At 52.5% G+C, this 14,442-nt stretch overlaps 2 long non-coding RNA genes across 4 annotated transcripts; both read right to left on the reverse strand.

Moving 5' to 3' along the window:
* Positions 1-10,391: 10,391 nt before the first annotated feature.
* Positions 10,392-11,814, reverse strand: LOC125527360. Its single transcript, XR_007292064.1, has 2 exons — positions 11,553-11,814; positions 10,392-10,675 (listed from the first exon to the last, which is right to left on the reverse strand). It is a non-coding gene; the product is annotated as an uncharacterized LOC125527360 (long non-coding RNA).
* A 394-nt stretch (positions 11,815-12,208) lies between these two features.
* On the reverse strand, positions 12,209-13,296 carry LOC125527359. Of its 3 annotated transcripts, none has more exons than XR_007292061.1 (3): positions 12,729-13,296; positions 12,388-12,598; positions 12,209-12,283 (listed from the first exon to the last, which is right to left on the reverse strand). It is a non-coding gene; the product is annotated as an uncharacterized LOC125527359 (long non-coding RNA). The 3 variants fall into 3 exon arrangements; XR_007292063.1 differs by having other exon boundaries at positions 12,210-12,301; XR_007292062.1 differs by having other exon boundaries at positions 12,212-12,272.
* Positions 13,297-14,442: the final 1,146 nt, after the last annotated feature.

Genomic DNA, 14,442 nt, shown 5'->3' on the forward strand with positions numbered 1-14,442 from the left:
GTATGCTTTGTGTAAGTTGCATGTCATATATTATTACTCTAACATTTGGTCAAAGTTAGCCTCGAAAAACGCATTAGACCCTGTATGCTTTGTGTAAGTTGCATGTCATATATTATTAGTCTAACATTTGGTCAAAGGAGTATAGTGGAAGTGGATCCTCTGACGTAGGTATCCCTGCCTTACCCTCCCTTTCGGCCACTTACTGGCGGACCCGATGCTTGCTAGGCCCCGCATGTCAGTTACTCAATGGGTTCGGCCACGTCAGGGGATCCTCATCCGTAGTATACTCCCTCTGTTTTTATTTACTCTGCATAAAACGGAGGGAGTGGTGGTATAATAAATGACGCGGGCGGGAAGGGGGAGGGACGTCGGTTTGCTCTCAACTGCGGTCCCACAAGCGAGCGAAAACGCAAGACGAAGTGCGTTCCATTCGGTGAGCGATGTGGAGGGTCCAGCGTGCCAGGCTGCAACGCGAACGCGACAAGAGCGATGTACAGCCAAAATCGATTGACCGTTCGTCACCGGAACCACTATTCACACCAGAACCTTCGCTGCTCGGCCTACGCCAGCCACTGCCCTAAAACCACACCAAATCTCCAGCCCATTCCCCCACCTTTCGATCCCCTAGCCCGCATCAAGCGTCCCCTAGTTCGCCAGAAAGCCATGGTGCGCCACAAGATCACTTACTACAAGATGCTGACGCCGGAGCGCCGCGCAGAAATCACGGCGGCGGTCGGTGCCACAGACCTTCGTCCCCAAGCTTGCTTTGCGGCGGGCCAATCCCCGAGTTCTCTGGAGCCAAGCTACGAGGAGGAGGAAGCCGATCCAATGTTCATGGCGGAGGTCGCGGTGTAGAAGGCCCCCGATGGGTATGAGACGATGGACGTTGACTTCGTGCCGGCATCCGAGTCCCCCATGGTGCAGGCGGACCAGCGGTTCAACATGGCGATACTAAAGGAGGACCGGGAGGCAGAGGATCAACTCGACGCGGAGCGCGCGCATGCCGCTGCCATCCAGGCTCTCCTGCAGGCGGAACCGGATGTCGTGGATGTGAATGGGGCGGCGGAGGCTCAACTTGAGGCGGAGCGCGTGGATGCTGCTGCCATTGAGGCCCTCCTGTAGGCAGAACCGGACGTCCTGGACTAGAACCGGGCGGCAGAGGCTCGACTCAACGCAGAGCGCGCGGATGCCGCTCTCATCGACGCCCTCCTGCAGGCGGAACCGTACATCTTGGACTTGAACCGGCGGCGGAGGCTCGACTCGACGCGGAGCGCGCGGATGCCGCTGCCATCGAGGGCCTCCTGCAGGCGGAACCGGACGTCCTCGACTTGAACCGGGCTGTGATCTCATCCGTGCAGAGCGCCCGCACGCTTCGCTTGAACGAGTAGCTGGAGGCCGAGGACAACCACGGTGCGGAGACACACGTCGGCAGCGACGGCTGGTTCGCGCCAGCGGCCAAAGACGATGAGGTCGTCTCTTTCCGCGAGCAGTGATAGTTTTTCTTTATGTTGTTGTTTTTAATGATCTTTTGCTGTGTAAAAACATATATTTGTTATGCAAGTCGCCTGACTTGGGTCAGTCTACCATTTCAGGCGGTTGGATGAATATCCTACGTCTCCTAACCCTTCTTTCCTTCTTCCTCACCTCTTCTTCTTCCCCAACAAACCACGGACGGGCCGTACGGATACTCCCCAACATGCGGTTGGATAAACATACTCTATGAACGAAAATTATGTGTCAGCGATAGGATGGCTGAGTTTGGTGTGTTCACATGTGACAACACGTGTCAGTGAGGGTGCGTTCCCTTGGTTGGGTTTGCGGCGTGCAGGAGCAACTGTGTGAGGGTGCAGTGCGACCGCGGCGTGCAGGAGCGACCGTGTGAGGGTGCGGTGCGACCGCGATAGCCGTGCGCAAGTGTACCTCCTTCTCATTTTGAAAACTTTAGGCAAGCTTGGCAAAAATGTGTGGCGAAGTTTGGCAATGCAAGGCCTAGACCCAAACAGGATAAGTACATACGTACTAGGAGTACTAGTGTTAAAAAAGAAAGGCTGGGTTTTCCTTCGCAGGATTTAATCGATACAAATCCTCGTTTCACGTGTCAATTAATGCGTATTTTTTCTCCAAAGACCAAAGAGCTAACCATCTCACTCCTCATCGCTTGATTAATGCAGCGCCATGCAAACCAACCTTCTCACTTCCACATGCATGCAGGGGATATTAATGTCCTTGGTTGCTAACCCCATCAATTTTGCCTCGATTAGTGTTAGTGGCCCTTTGCAAATTGTAATTTTGATATACTGGCCTTGTGTACAAAAAAAATGGAGGTAGTAACTATATTTGACTTCCTTCCCCATTGCGGTGACGTCGACGATATTTTTTTGGGTGGTTTGGCGAAGTGCGTTCGACGGAGAACACCATTGAGGGAGACCACGGCAAGTCGTTCGCAAGTGCCGCCTGCAAGGTGAGACAACCACCTTATTTGCATCCAGGAAGTCCTTTACTAGTACTACTAGGAGTAACTAATGCGGTGAGATGGCTTCTCGAAGAAGACGATGGAGAAGCGGAGTCAGCGAAGAGTGAAATGATGGTTACTTCGTCCGTGCTTTTGTGATTTGATGCCTCACTGCTTTGTGATTTGTGATAGAAGGGACAGGCGAGTAGACTCTGTGCTCTATACTGTATTACATGCGTCCAAGCATGGGAGAAAGAGGAGAGACGTTGCATTTTTCTATTCCTTCAATCAATCAATCAATAAATCAATCAATCAATCAATCAATCAATCAATCAGGGAGCTTCGGTTCCATCTTTTTGGCTTTGGCAACACCGTCCACAATGGTTCCCATGATGCCAAAAGCTATTTTCACATTTGGCTACACATTGTGGATGCCCTTAACCGTACCACTTGGTTTTGCTCCTGTGTGCTATGTATACAAATCTCAATTATATTGATCTAAAAAATTATAGAATCGAGATTAGTAAAAAGGAGGTGATTTTGCCACGCGGATGGCGGGGGAGGTTTCTTATTTGAGCAATGCTACATCCACGTAATGGTTTACGTAAAGTTACGAACTGATGTGACGTGGGACTATTTGATTGGATTAAAGGAGAGGATTAGGCCCACCCCACCTGAAAATCAGGGGGGCATATATAGATTAGATGGAAAGTATACGTAGCAGCTACGTAGCCCTTTGTAAGTCTAGGATTAGGCTTTTTATTTTCGGAGGACGTTGTCCTGGCGGTTTTCTAACATGCAGTCCCACGTGTCAGTGCTTTACCAAGCCGATCCGCGTCCCACATGAGGCAGAACAACGGCAGAAGCAACACGTGGTTAAGTTGAAGAAGATGAGGGAGAAGCGGATTCAACAACGAGTGAAATGATGGTTGCTTCGTCCCTCCAACTTAACTGCGGGAAAGGTGCAGCTTTGTGATTTGACGCCTCATTGCTCATTACTACGCCGGCGCCATGACTGGGGTGCTTCACCCCGGCTGCTCTGCATTGTATTCCAGTATGGCACGTGGACCCGATAACTTGATGTCCCACATGTCGGCGAAAGGGACTAGAAGATTTATGAAAGCGAGCACTCCACTCTTACGACAAAGGAGTAGACGACACGGCGGCCCACTGAACTGTCACTTGTACCGTATAGTACTATAGTTTTGCTGTTTCGCACGATCCATCGATACAAACCCGATTAAACAGGAAAGGGCGGGATTTTTCCCACGTGGTAGATGATACTGGCCATACATTTCAAAGGCAATTTTAATGTATGCAAACTGAATAATTATAAGTAACAATATGATATCTAGTAAAACTAAAAACACATATGATTTATTGTGTTAGAGTGTAGTAGTAGTGCTGTATTGCATAGTTGTTAGATGTAACATGCGAGAACGTGTAGAGATGTAGTTTTGGAGGGCCTACAAAGAGAAAAGCGTAATACAGTCACCGAACTTCAGAATAAGCTGATTACGGTCACTATATATGTTTTGCGGTGATTATACGGTCACTTGCTCACAGCTCAGCATCGGATTGCACTCTGTTGACCGGCCAAATAGTCTGCGTGGCGCCATGTTGACTAGTTAAATTGACCACGTCCGTTGTGGGTCCCACCTGTCAGTTCGCATAGGCAAAAGGTCAGATAAACACAAATTTACGCAGGCGCGACAATGCTCCAACCCGTGCGCGGGAATCACCTGGTTGTGTATGTGTCTGTCAGGGCATGATGTGTGCGCATGCACGTGTAGGTTGAGCACTTGAGCGTGAGAGTGTGTGTTGGTCGTGTGGTGTACTGGTGTGTGCATGCATGTGTGCGTGTGAGTGTTGCGTGCGTGCGTGTGTGGCTGCTTGTGTATGTGTGAGTGTTGTGTGCGTGCGTGGGTGCATGTGTTTGTGTGAGTGTTGTGTGGATGCAGTTTGTGTGCATACGTGAAAGGGGCGTACAGGGGGTATGCGATGGAGAGAGAGATGCTCTTGGTTTCTCTTTATTATGACTAACTTTGTATATAGTATAAAAATATACAAATTCACAATGCGGAATAAATATCATTGTGGGCACCATGCAATGCAAATTAGTGTTCGTACTCCTCCATATAACTTTGTAATGTTGTATATATGTAGAAACTCCAAAATAATTTTGTCAGATTTCAGGTTCCGGCAGACCCTTGAGGTTCGAACACTGGGGTGCGCGCGGAGATTTTGCCTTCTACCTACCTGCACCCGTCCGCCTCGCTAAGATCTAAGCTATGGAAAGAACAGCACAAGAGACACAGGGTTTATACTGGTTCGGGCCACCGTTGTGGTGTAATACCCTACTCCAGTGTGTGGTGTGGTGGATTGCCTCTTGGGCTGATGATGATGAGCAATACAAGGAAGAACAGCCTCGCGAGGGTCTGTTCTTGGCTGGGGGGATGAACTGCTAGGAGGAGTTCAGTCACCCTTCTCTCTCTCTCTTCTCGATTCTCTCTCCGATTTCGATCCTAGCTAGTTTCTCTCTTGGCTTCTATATTCTCCCTTCTTGATTCCGATCCCTCTCCGATCTCCCCTGTGGGTGTCTAGTCCTATTTATAGGCAAAGGCCCTGGGCCTCTTCCCAAATATTGAGCGGGAAGGGCGCCAACAATTGGCCATTTTGAAGGGGAACATCTGGTACACTTATCCTGACTAAAGTTGGTCCTCGCCTGCCAAAGGCTCTGGTGGTGACGCTGGCTTGCTCCACAATGACTTCCTCCCTGTCGTTGGACTGGTCTTGGTCTCGTTGCACCGAAACGGGTGCCTTTGCTTGATGCTCTCGCCTGCGCTTGCTCCCTTTGCACCAAAGAGGAAAGGAGGAGACTGCGCGGCTAGCGCCCGCCTGGCGCCCTTGGTCGTCATGGCTTGTGTCACGGGCACCTCGTGAGGTACCCCGCCTTGATCTCTCTGCCTCCTCGCGAGCCAGCCTGATGAGGCCGTGCCTGAGGAAGCTCCATGTCATCCGCCCCGCGGGGCTTGGCCCCTCGCGAGGGTCTTGGGTCTGTGTTGATGAAGATGGGCCGTGCTGGGCCCCCTTTTGAGCCACGCCGCAGGCCGCTGGCAGGCAAGTCTGGGGACCCCCGTTCCCAGAACGCCGACAGTAGCCCCCGGGCCCAAGGCGCGCCTGGACTTGGCCGTGCAGGGAGGCGAAAGGGCAAGAGCGAAGCGCCGCGGGCCCTAACAGCCTGCGGCCTTGGGTGCCGCGTGGTGGTTGATTGGACGTGGGCGCCTCCACTTCCCCACGGCGCCTCGGCAACTACATGGATTGGACAAGTCCCTGCATGCAAAGCGGGTCATGATTACCTGTGATCGTGGAGGTCGGCGGTTGGCCTTCGCCGGCCATAAGTACGGAATGGCGCGCGCCCTTCCAGTCCATCCCTTCTTGCTTCTCCTTCTTCCCGGTCCTTGCTCCGTCTTGCTGCGATGGCTCCGATCCGCCGGTTCTCGACGGCAGAGGAGGGAAAGGCTCCCCGAGAGGAACCAGACCCGCTCCCACCGAAGAAACGGCTCGCCCTCCACGGCCGGGATGAGGGGGCCCATCAGGTGGTGTCGAGGCCCTGGTGCGAGTGGCCACCGCCGGGGTTCCCGCTTCCCTTGTACGCCCACATCGAGGGCTCTGAAGGAGTCAATGCCGATCGCCACGGGCGGCGCCGTCATCGGCGCCGACGGGTCACAAAGGTGTGGGTCGTCCCCCCTGGGGTCCACACCGAGGGCTCCTCCCGAGAGTTCGTGCTCCACGTCGCCATGCCTCCTCAGTCTTGGATTCTCCTTCCTCCCTTCTTCGCCTCCATCATCCCGCAAGGAGAACTCCTGGAGCTTTGGCTGCAGCACGCCGGTTGCAGCACCCTTGCGACCGAGGCAGAGGTCGCGGTCGTTGCCCCGAGCGAGGTCTTCATGACTCGAGGCTGGAGCGAAATCGCCCGGGTTTGCAGGACAAGAGGCGCCCTCGCGATCCACTTGGAGTACGACGGTGCTTCGGTGATGTTCTTCAAGGTCTTCGATGCGAACGGGCGCCGGCTGGAGTGCTGCCTTGGGAGAGGTGGTCGGGACCCTGCTACGGCGAGGACTGGGCCCGCCGACCGCTCCCTTGGCGGCTGCTCAAGCAGCGGAGGCGTCGGAGGGTCCAGCGACTCCGGCGAGCTCTTCGTGACTCCAGAGACGAGCGACAACAGCTACGAGCTCCCGAGCCGGCGCCGCTCCTGGAGCAGGGCGGGCTCATCAGGCCGTCACCGACTCTGATCTGGATGGGGTTGGCGCCGGTGCTTGACGGCCCACTGTTGATGATGGCGTCTTTTGCAGGGGCGCGTGTAGTTAGCGTCCTTTTAGGATCTGTTCCCTGCGAGGAATCAAAGACGCGTCTCGTGGGGGCTTGTAAGGTGCCTGTGATCTTGTTTTGTTAATATAACCCTTGTCGTAGAATTGTGCGAGTTGCTCATTCCGTCTTAGCTCAGTTCTCCCTTTTGAACCTCACGAGGGCTTGGTGCTCTGCGCCGACAGGTCCCAGTCCCAAGGCGGCTTCAGCCGTCGCTGGTATGCCAGGTCGTGATGTCGTGGTCAAGGCCAGGAGGTGAGCGACCCGGGGTCCGGTAAGAGCCCCTGAGTCGCGATGCTTAGGAGGTCCCCTTTGGCGCTCAAGCAGCCGTCGTTCGGTGAGAAAGGAGAGCGGCGTCGCTAACACGGGATAGCATTAGGTGCGGGGATGGTGCCACGGTAGCTGGTGCTTCCGGGTGGTGACTTATCTCGAGAATCAGGGACCGCTCTCTGGTGTGTCGCCGGGTCCGTGCATCGGCAGGCGTGAGGTTGCTCGGCGAGGTCCTCGCGCGTCCCTCACCTCTCGCCTTTGCTCCCCTTTTTGCTCTACGTCCTCGGGTCCCGGCCCTCGAGCGAGTCTCAGCTGTCGCTGGTATGCCAGGTCGCAATGCCATGGACAAGGCCAAAGGGTGAGGGCTGGAGAGCCAATAGGAGCCCTGAGTCGCGATGCTCAGGCAAACCCCCTTTAACGTGCAAGCGGTTCGCGCGGATGAGAGTGAAGGAGACACCGCAAGGGCCTCGCCTGATGCCGCTCCTTTAGGAGATCCTCTAGACCCATCATAGAAAGAACGAGGGGTTGCCATGACAATTGACAGTCAGCCGTTGGTTGCTTCCGAGGGGCGATGAGGCACTGAAGGCTTGATGAGGTGGCGCCATGCGGGGCTGCCGCAGCCAGAGCTCAGCCATTCAGGTTTGTCGGCGTTGCAGGGACGGACCCGTGCGCAAGCGTCGTGCCGTTTGGGAGCAGTTCCGTCAGTTGGCGTCAGTTGAGCGGGCAACTAGGTCAAACACATTAGCCGCGAAGGAGTGGATTCATTCAAATAGATGCTGGGAAGGCGGACATCACTGGGTCAGGCCCGAGCGACTTGGGGATGATGCAGCCCGAGGGGTGCCCCCAACAAGGTAAGCTAACAACATAAAATAAAAGGGATACATGCCGCAGGGACGGACCCACGCGGCCTGGGAATAATGCAGCCCTGGGGGGCGCTCCCAGCTGGAAATGAAACTTGAAAGATGTCACCTGATGATGTTGAGGATGAAGGAGTGTTGGTGTAGCAGACTCGGTGGGCTGCGGAAGCCGATCCTCATGAGCCCCCAGGCCAGGGGCCTCGGGAGGCTCCGGAGGCGCTGGTGGCTCCTCGCGGACCATCTCCATCTCCGCCAGGGCTGCGGAACGCCTGGCCTCTTGAGCCTCCATGATACCCCTCATGAGGCGCTGGTACGTGGCAGCCGCGTTCGGCAAGCCATAAGGCATGCGAACGTAGCTGTGGGGTGGACCTTCGCAGCGCCCCACTCGCGAGGGCCAGAGGCGCTCCAGAGAGGCGACTCGATTGAGCCCTGGTATGTCGATGCAGACGCGCAGCCCACCATCCTCGCCTGGATGGGGAGCCACAGCTAGTAGGTGGCGGCCGCCTTTCATGACTCTTGACTCCTGTAGCTCCTGAATGGCCTTGCTGACGAACTCCTGAGGGTCTGGCTCTCCTTGCCTTACTCCTTCTTGAGGGAAACGTGCTTCGAAACACGCCTCCATGTGGTGCCCAAGCGCCTCCCTCGTGACCTTAGCCAGGTCGGTGGCCCTCCAGGGGAGAGCCCCCGAGCCCTGCCTGAGGAGGGCACCGGGAGCGCTTTCCTATGCGATGGAAGGAGGTTCTCCCTAGGCAGGCGCGGGCCCTGAGGGGCCTGCCTCCTGAGGGGCCGGGCCGGACGATGTCTTCTTCTTCTTGGGGGCGGTCTCGGGAAGCCTCCTGCTTCCACGATCCGGGTCTTCCAGTGATGCGGCCTGAAAGGCTCGTTCCAGGGAACACACCGCGTCCTTCTCTTCACAGGGCACCGTGATGACTCCGCCACTTCCTGGCATCTTGAGGACGTTGTAGCCGTGGTGAGTTACAGCCATGAACTTGGCCAGCGCTGGGTATCCAAGGATGGCGTTGTACGGCAGGCAAATGTGAGCGACGTCGAAGTCGATGAGCTCGGTGCGGTAGTTGTCGCGTGCCCCGAAGGTGAAAGGGAGGCGGACCTGCCCAATTGGGACCGTGGAGCCGTCGGTGACTCCGGAGAAAGGCTTGGTTGGCTGAAGCTGGTTGTAGGGCACTTGGAGATTGTTGAATGTTTCCACGGACAGGACGTTGAGCCCTGCCCCGCCATCGATGAGGGTCCTGGTGACCACCACGTTGCTAATGATTGGGGAACAAAGCATCGGGAGGACTCCAGCTGTGGCCGCACACTTGAGCTGATCTGCTGAGCTGAACGTGATGGCGCACGTCGACCACCTGAGAGGGCGCGTGGCTTCGAGCTTGGGGAGGACTGCATTCACTTCGCGGGCGAACTGCTTGAAGATGCGTTGAGAGGCTGGGGCTTGAGCCCCGCCCAGGATGCAGGCGATCACGCGTGGCTCCTGGAAGCCCCCAGCCCCCTCGTCCTGATGGCGGTCCTCGTTTTTCCTTGGCTGCGGCGGCAGCGGAGGGAGGCATGCGTTGCCTTGCGGGCGATCCTCGCGAGGCTGATCCCTCTAGTCTCCCTCGCGAGGCGGGTCTTGCCAGCGGTCTTCGCGAGGTCGATCGCGCCACCCTTGGCGCGGGCAGCGGTCTTCCCAGCGTCCTGCGTTCCTTCCTCCTCCTCGACCGTAGCCCCGGTCACCGCGGTCGGGGCGACGGCCGATCCTTCCTTCTCGCACGGCTCGGAGCTCTTGACATTCGTTGGTGTTGTGGGTGTGGAGGTCGTGGTACACACAGTACCGACTGCCCTTGGAAGATTCGGGCTGATCTCTGCCCCGCTTGGTGTCTGGTTCTGCCGCGAGCACGGCAGCCCCCTTGCGCTTCACATCCTTGGCCTTGGGCTTCTTCTCTTCTGGGTCTGCGGCAGGCAGCTCGAGGAGGGAGAGACGCCCTTCCTCGGCCCTGGCGCACTTGGTTGCCAAGTTGAACAACTCCAAGAAAATGCCCAGGTCTTCATGCACTACAACAGGAACCCCCGTATAGCAATGCTTTTTCCGTATCTAAAAGTTCATATATACGTTGTTAATGTCAATACCAACGGTTTGGGATGCGTTGCCTTATCCAGTGTTGCTAGCGCATATTACAACGTTATACCACCATTGGTAAAGGGACCGTTGCAAAAATGCAACACATAAAACAGACTTATGCAACACTTTTATATGTTGGTGCTTAATGTACAGGAATCAAAATCCCATTGCTTGGCAACAGAGAATTTGCAATGCTTCAAAACTCGGTACATATATAATGTGAATAATATTATTTTTATACATATTGCTAGCAACTAAATTAATGCTACACGTAATGGTGATAATTATATATGCATTTCAAGTGAACAAAAAACAAGAGAATATACTCACGGGAGGAAGAAATCTATATATATATATAATTGTTGGATTACAACAATGGATATTACAGGAGGAACATCATCCAAATGTGATGCATAATCTATATATTTTCTTGACAACAAAACAAAAACCGAAAGTATCCCTCAACATCACTTAAACTTAATAGAGGAACATCATTCCTACAACTGAACTAAAATTGAAAGCATCCAGCATCATCATCATCATCATCATCATCATCATCATCATCATCAGTATATTTGCCACGCGCCCATATAATCATCCATTTATCTTTTGAACCTACAAACAAAAAACAAAATGAACTGTTAACACACAATGCATTAACAAAAAACAAAAAACCGAATGACTTTCTGTGGTAATGTAAGTGTAATTAGAGAATGTGTAATACATTTTGAACATCTCACAGCGGGTCGTTTTATGCCATGGATTCAGATGAAAAAAAAGATGGCCACTATTGGACGATAAAACTGGAAACTCAAACTAAAATATTCCAAGGAATATTTAGAAGGGACCATGTATCTATGTTTCTGCAGAAAGAGGCGTTCTGGCTCCTGTATATGGGATGAACACTTAAAAGGAGGACATTTATTTTGTTTTGGTGATATACAGAAAATCCATTGAAATATTCCAACGGGTCATTTATGTTGAAGAGTTTCCAAAGAAACCCATTGTAAGACTTAACAAATGCATATGTACGCATATCAAATATATGGTATACATACTCATCTAGAAGATATATTTTTCGTGTGCATGATATACATGTAGCTTAATTTTTTTCCCTTTTAAATAGTACATCAAATCATGGATTAATTAATATATTTATTTGGCTCGTACTGATTTGAGATGGTTTTGCTCTCTTTCGTATAGGATCAGAACAAAACATAGATTGAGAGCTTAAAAAAATATAGATCATATACTACACATACCAATATCACAAAATGTGTGGCTGTGATATACGTATTGTAAGCATCATTAATCCTCTTTTAGCTCTGCCCCACTGCAACTAATCATATGATCCATGCTCTCCAAACTTATATGAGCTCATCATCCATGCATCATGCGAAAAGGTGTAAAGTAGTAATAAGAAATTATCCTAGAAATCAAACCTCTAGTCCAGTACGTGCATGTATAAAATAGAACAGTATGAAGCCAATACCTACACACCTGGAGGCACGGGATTGCCAAAGCGTGGATCAGAAGTTCATTCAGCCATTATACGTCCTCGGTGGGATCTCAACTTGATTATCCTATTCATCGCCTGGGCTTTCGTCAGGTAATCTGTATTGACGTGCTCAGTGAGCTTCCTTTTTTTGTTACTGACCTTTTCCTATTATGTGAAAAGGAAAAATTGCGGCAAACAGGTTACACACTTTCAACATGAATCAGAAGCATACAGCATGAGTCTTCCCTTCAGTATATTTTCCATTATATGAGAATGGAAATACATGTATGCAAGGTCATATTTTGTGCTTAACGAAATAATTGGAGACTCTAACTTATCTACTCACAATGCATGCCTAGTAACTGCACGTGTATGTATAACATATATATGAACTATAACAAACATACAGTTTAGTATCATGGATTCAGTCAGCGAATTACAAAAACCAGATCTTAATTTCATAACAGCTCTTCCTAAGCAAGTTCTAGCACCATACACCAGATGCATGAAATTTTAAAAATGAATACAAATATGTTCTTAATTATTTAGTACATCAATTTAACAAAAGAACGACATTAAAACAAACCAAGCAGACAAAAATATACAAGGAAAGAGGTTAACTTAGAATCATTTTTTGACCTCGCGTGTAATTTCAAATAAATACTGTTACGGTGCCACTGCCACCTTGACCTCCTGATGCATATACCTTCAAGTCTGCAACAACACTATCAAAGATATTCCATCTGAACAGAGTAGTTTGTGCTTTTAAGATGTGGATCACTGGGTGAGGATAAAATTGAAAGAACATATCAAGTAAACAAACCCATACCTTTTGCATGTAAGGAACATAGCGAAGTAGACTGAACAAATCGTGTAATGCTCCAAAACGACTTATCCACTTTCCAACAATATTAGAAGTGGTGCTTGAGTTCGCTGTGCAGAGGTACGACCACGCCTTCGCTGAATTGAATCACCTAGTTGCTTGTGTAGCACCTACTAATTTAGCCATCCAAGTAATGTGTATCTTCAGATGTCTGAAACTAAAGAAAACACATTATCAATATTCCCCAAAACAAATCTCTAGGTTGTACGTCCCAGATTTCAATAGTACAACACAACATAAAAATCCTCAAAAGCAAAAAACCTACTCTCTTCTTGCTCCTTCCATACCTGCGACCAGCCTGCAATAGTTCCTCTTCTCCACAACTTCATCAACAATAGAGGCTGTCCAATCAGATACAAACTTTCTTTGATGTACCGCCTTCTCCACTGCATTGGATTTCAGTTTTCGTTGGGCATAGAATGTGAGATTGGAAGGATGTCCTGGTGCAGTGGATATTAAAAGGTTCCAGAGCAGGGATCAGGGAGAGGATTCCTATTCGCAAAAAAAAAGAGGCTTCCTGGATCGTTTTACACGGAGGACACGTGAATAGTGGAAAACAATTAGGAGGAGCACCGGAGGAGGACGAACGGGGCTACAGATGTGGATAATGCATTGGTACCGCGAGGGGCTACGGATGTGGAACGAGGGATGTGGTTGCCTGTGCTTGTTCATGGCCGTACCTTGGATTCACCGTTGGTCGCAGGGGAGCGGTGACGAGGGGCGGCGCGCTAGGACGGAGGGTCGCAGGGCAGTGGTGAGGAGCGGCGCCGGGAGAGAGGATCGCAGGCGAGTGGTGAGGGGCGGCGTGCAGGGATGCAGGTAGGTCGTAGCCGCGCAAAGGAGTGGCAACGACTGACGAGCAGCGGCGGCCGAGGTGGGAGGGCTCGAGAGGAGTAGGGGAGGCGGAGGAAAGGGAACGACCTAGGTTAGTCGTGAAAGCCAACTTGGGCTGGGTTAGTGCATTGGGCTTTACATGGAGCAATGCGTCACGAGCTGCACTACAACGCATATGCTACAATGCCTATATGCGTATCTCTTGTGAACTTTGCAACGTGTAGTCAAAACAACGTACGATATGTGTTGCATATAGGGGGTATCCTTGTAGTGATGCATCGCCAGCTCCTCCTTCATCTTGACATCACGCACGCCGTCGGAGAAGGCTGAGATGATGGCCTCCTCGGTCACCCTGGGAATCTTGAGGCGTGCGTTGTTGAAGCGCTGGATGTACTTCTGCAGGGTCTCTCCGGGTTCTTTCTTGATGCGGCGCATGTCGCTCACGGCGGGTGGTCGGTCGCGAGTACCTTGGAAGTTGGCGATGAAGCGGGTGCGCATCTCGTCCCAGGAGGAGATCGTGCCTGGAGCCAGGTTCAGGAGCCAGGTGAGGGCCCCGTCCTTGAGTGCCATGGAAAACCAGTTCGCCATGACCTTCTCTTCTCCGTTGGCAGCTTCGATGCCCAGCTCATAGAGCTGGAGGAACTCCGCAGGGTCGGCCGTGCCGTCGTAACGAGGAGGCAGGTCTGGCTTGAACTTGCCGGGCCACGCGACGCTGCGTAGCTCGGTGGTGAAGGCACGGAAGCCTGCTATGGCCACGGGAGGCCTTGGGTGGCGGAGAGCTTGGTCTTGCATGTCCCCACGCACTGCAGCTGGGAGCAGCGCGGGGTCTTGACGTGCGGGAGCAGGAGCATGGTCGCGACATGCTGGAGCAGGGAGCGCCCGGGCAGCTTCTTGCGGGCGAGGGACTTCTTGGCAGCTCTGCTCTTGCCGCGCTGGCACCTGACGGAGCGGGTTCCGCCCAGGGGCCACGCGCCTTGGAGCCATGGCGCCTTCTTGAGGAGGAGGCGGCTGGGGCGCCCCCGGAGCTTCATCGCCCGCGCGAGGCGGGGTGCGGTGCAGTGGAACGGACGGCGCAGGAGAGCCCCCTGCGGCGCGGACGAGCTCGGCGACGCGGTCGAGCCATTCTTCATAGACGTCGTCGACGGGACGGTAGCGCAGGAGCTCGTT

The sequence above is a fragment of the Triticum urartu genome, unplaced genomic scaffold (assembly GCF_003073215.2).
Source record: "Triticum urartu cultivar G1812 unplaced genomic scaffold, Tu2.1 TuUngrouped_contig_3673, whole genome shotgun sequence".
In the NCBI taxonomy this organism is placed as follows: domain Eukaryota; kingdom Viridiplantae; phylum Streptophyta; class Magnoliopsida; order Poales; family Poaceae; genus Triticum; species Triticum urartu.